The sequence below is a fragment of the Marmota flaviventris genome, chromosome X (assembly GCF_047511675.1).
Source record: "Marmota flaviventris isolate mMarFla1 chromosome X, mMarFla1.hap1, whole genome shotgun sequence".
Lineage (NCBI taxonomy): Eukaryota > Metazoa > Chordata > Mammalia > Rodentia > Sciuridae > Marmota > Marmota flaviventris.
The window spans coordinates 64,277,976-64,283,080 of record NC_092518.1 but is presented as its reverse complement, the minus strand read 5'-3'; positions in this window follow the sequence as shown (position 1 = coordinate 64,283,080).

Sequence of the window (5,105 nt, the reverse complement as noted above, 5' to 3'; positions counted from 1 at the left end):
TAGCAGGTTTCCTGACCACACACACCCAACAGACTCCTTCTCACCTCAGCTGCCAAAATGACCAGCCCACTTCCCTACCCACACCCATCTCCAGTTGAACTCAGGGGCAAACACTAAATAGGGGGAAGTAAGGCTGGAGTTTATCATAATCAATGCACCTTCTGTTATTTTTATAACTTTTTCTATGTACTTTTATGTATATTTATTTTTGGTCCTGTTAGGGAAAAAAGGTAAGAGCTATACAAATCCATTCAAAGGAGGTCCCTCATTCACGCTAACCAGATGCCCTTCTCCCCCAGGCCCCCAAAAACTTCAAAGCCCACACATAGAGTCACACACACTAAGTGTGCCTCAACGATGCTAACAGATACACACTGACATAGAAATAAATACATATGGGGTGGAAATAAATCTGTTTACTCTTGATTGGAAGTCCAGAAACCTGAGTTATTTTCTAAACTTTGGTACTTAATTATAATGACCTTATACTAGTGACACCCTCTACCCCAAATTAGTGTTTTTTAATGAAGAAGATAGACACAATAGCTTTATTTTATTTGTTTATTTATTTTTATGTGGTGCTGAGGATTGAACTCAGTGTTTCATGTGTACTAGGCAAGTGCTCTGTTACTGAGTTACAACCCCAGCCCCAGGTATTAGTTTTAACATCCATTCTAAAGCTATTATGTTCAATGCAATAGTCATATCCACATGTGGCTATGCTACTGAGTACCTATTATAAAAGGCAGAAATTTTTATTTTATTATTTACCTGTAAGTTTCAATAACCACACATGGCTAGTGATACTACCATATGGTATAGCACAAAACATGTATGGAACATTGACTTAGATGATCTGTATCATCTATTCTAGGTGGTCTGTGCTATTGTGTTCTACAGGATTCATCAAACTCACCCACTCCAAGTCTCAGAGTGTTCCTGCCTAACTAGAAATGATAATCCAGAATTGCTTTATACACATGGGGTAGGCCCTGGGACAGGAAGAAAAAAATTGGTGAGGGTCAAATTTCTACAGCCAGACTAATTATTTTATTGTCCTCAGTTTTCTATAAGCTGGTACCAAAAGATGAATTATGGCTGTCCCAGTCTCTGTGAGTGAGTATATTTGTATGTGTATGTGTATAACTACCCTATGAGTATAGTAACACTCTTTATCCATCATCCTAAAGTACAATTAGTATTGACTTGAGGAACAATTTCAGTGCTGGAGAAAAAAGCTGACTCTTGATTTTGTGGTAAAATCAATACATCTTGAAATGGCCTCTTTCTCTCTGGACTAATTTCTCATCTGTAATATGAGACAGTTGGACTAGAAATATTTATTCAACAAACTAAACAAAGCAATAAGTTAACAGCTGAGGACACAATGAGAAATCAGACATGTCATGCCCTCAAGAATTAAATTTACTATAAAGTCTAAACAAGATGATCTTTCAAGACCCCTCTCAGCTTTGAGTCAAAGTAAACTATGGATCCTTTGGCTCATAGTTACTATGTAAATACTATATGGCTAAAAATTCCTTAAGTTTCTACCCAAGTCCTACTTTATTAAGGCAGATTCCCCATCCAGCTAACTATTATCCCCCTTCTTCCTCAAAATTTCCTGTTTGGTCTTCTCCACACCAATAAGTAATTAAGAACTGAAAGATTCTAGGAAAATGAAAAGACAATATGAGATGGCAGCAGAGAAGTATCTGTCTGTGCACTTCCTGAAATGATAGAAAATATGAGTATAGGTTTATGATGAAAATGGGGAGAGATAAAAATAAAGGGAGATAATAAATCTATGACCTATTATAGCAAATGTGGTATAATTGATGCAGCTGTACAAGGCAAAGACTCATTTTAAATGGGTAGAATATAGCCTTTAAAATAATTCAAGGACAAAGAACCAACCAGTTAAGGAAGGATAAAAGTAGAGGAGCACATTCAAATGACAGTGAGCACCCCCCTCTCTGCCACATATATAGTGGTGCCATCTTGAATCTCAAGGATCTACCCGCTTTCTCTTTCCTTCAGTGCATCAACTATGAATTGCCCTTCCACCATAATTCAAAACAACTGTAACATTTCAATTGGAGGGGAAGTAATAATTACCCTCTGCCTCTTTTTTATAAACTTTCCTATAGATCTCTGGGGATCCAAACCCAGTTGAAGAAATATAAGTTAGAATGCCAGCTTAGTTAATAAAACTCCCATGACAGGTAAAGTTTAGTCTTGAATCCAAATGTTATCTCCACCTTTAATGTGGGTGGACGGTCTTTTTCCCCAACCTTCATCACTACTACAATAATCAAGGATTCTATGAAAGGACATATAGATTTCAGGGGACTTGGAGCCCAGGCTCTAGGCTGGCTATAAAGTAAGGTTGGTACCTAAAGAGGTAAAACTTGAGTAAATGATGTTTTCCCAAAGCAGGTAGTAGTCCAGAAGGCCGGACTTATATTTTACAAGTCCATGAAGCCATGTTTATAAAATGCTAAAACGAGAAGAAACTTTTTAGTTTGAGTCCATCCCATTTATTGATTCTTGGTTTTAATTCTTGCACTATAGGAATCTTATTAATGAATTTGGGGCCTAATCCCACATGATGAAGATTAGGGCCTACTTTTTCTTCTAATAGATGCAGAGTCTCTGGTTTAATTCCTAGGTCCTTGATTCACTTTGAGTTGAGTTTTGTGCATGGTGAGAGATAGGGGTTTAATTTCATTTTGTTGCATATGAATTTCCAGTTTTCCCAGCACCATTTGTTGTTGAAGAGGCTATCTTTTTGTCCAATGCATGTTTTGGAGCCTTTGTCTAATAATAAGATAATTGTAGTTTTGTGGGTTAGTCTTTGTGTCCTCTATTCTGAACCATTGGTCTACCAATCTATTTTGGTGCCAATACCATGCTGTTTTTGTTACTATTGCTCTGTAGTATAGTTTAAGTTCTGGTACAGTGATGCCACCTGCTTTACTCTTCCTGCTAAGGATTGCTTTAGCTATTCTGGGTCTCTTATTTTTCCAGATGAATTTCATGATTGCTTTTTCTATTTCTATGAGGAATGCCATTGGGATTTTGATCAGAATTGCATTGTCTGTATAGTGCCTTTGGTGGAGATTCCTTGGAAAACTGGGAATGGAACCACCATGTGACCCAGCTATTCCTCTCCTCAGTCTATACCCAAAGGACTTAAAAACAGCATACTACAGGGACACAGCCACATCAATGTTTATAGCAGCACGATTCACAATAGCTAAACTGTGGAACCAACCTAGATGCCCTTCAGTAAATGAATGGATTAAAAAATGTGGCATATATACACAATGGAATATTACTCAGCAATAAAAGCAAATAAAACCATGGCATTTGCTGGTAAATGGATGGGAGTTAGAGAATATAAAGCTAAGTGAAGTCAGACAATCCAAAAAAAAAAAAAAAACAAATGCTGAATGTTTTCTCTGATATAATGTGTCTGATTCATAGTGGGGTAGGGAGGAGGAGCATGGGAGGAATAGACAAACTCTAGATAGGGCAGAGGGGTGGAAAGGGAAAGGAAGGGGCAGGGGGTTAGCAAAGATGGTGGAATGTGATGGACATCATTATCCAAAGTACATGTATGAAGACATGAATTGGTGTGAACATACTTTATATACAAATAGAGATATGAAAAATTGTGCTCTATATGTGTAATAAGAATTGTAATGTATTCTGCTGTCATGTAGTTAAAATTAAAAACGATTTAAAACTAACTAAATAAATAAATATAGCTTAAAATGCTAAAATGAACATATTTAAGCTCACCCCCATATAGAACCTTCTTCTTTTTTAATCTGATAATATTTTGTGATTTTTTTGGTCATACATGGCTGTGGTTTGGATTTCTTTTTTTTTTAACTCTTTTTAAAAATTATTTTTTTTTCTAATTTGTTATACATGATGGCAGAATGCAATCCATTTCATATTACACATATAGAGCACAATTTTTCAAATGTACACAAAATATTTTCACACCATTCATGTCTTACATACATGTACTTAGGGTAATGATGTCTAACTCATTCCACCATCATTCCTACCCCCTCTCCCCCTCCCTCCCCTTTGCCCTATCTAATGTTCCTCTATTCCTCCCATGCCCCCCAATTGCCATTATGAGTCAGCACCCTCATATCAAAGAAAACATTCAACCTTTGGGTTTTTGCAATTGGCTTGCTTCACTTAGCATTATATTCTTCGACTTCAACCATTTACCTCAAATGTCATGATTTTATTCTCTTTTAATACGGAGTAGTGTTCCATTGTGTATATATACCAAAATTTCCCTATCCATTCATCTATCGAAGGGCATCTGGGAATTGTGCTGCTATAAACATTGATATGGCTGTGTCCCTGTAGTATGCTGTTGTTAAGTCCTTTGGGTATAAACTGAGGAGTGGGATAGCTGGGTCAAATGGTGGTTCCATTCCAAGTTTAGAACCTTCTTAATGTAACTCAACATAATTCATGTAACAAACTTAAATCATAATATTACCCATTCAGTTTGCAACATCAAGGTTCCACCCTGAACTCCAATCAAGATACTAGGTTGATACATCTCCACTCTCCAAAAGCCAGAATTAGCATCCCACAGCTCCAATATCTCAGAGCTCAACCAAAGACCAAGAGCACTTATCTGGTCCCTAAATTCCTAACACAGAACCACTGATAGCAAGCCCAGTAATTCCAACCATCTCAGTGGGATGGGAGAAACTACTTTTAATCCAATGGAGGCAATTTATTATTGTGAAGATTTTAGGAAACAGCTCAAACTAAGGTACTCAATTTTTCCAAAACATAAGACAGAAAGGGAATGGTTTTTCTGAATGTGGATAGAGCTCCAAGTGCCAAGTGTCATAAAGAAGGGAGTGGAGTGAGAGCAAGAGTGCACGCAACCGAGGAGATAAAATTTATCTTGCTTAAGATCAAGTTTCACGTAATGCCAGTTATATTAGCATATACTGATAGGATTATCTTACCCCGCCTACAAGTAGTCTAATCACCCTCCAGACATAAAAATGAGAGAGAATTGAACTAAGCAGAACACACTTACTTCTCCCTGCAGC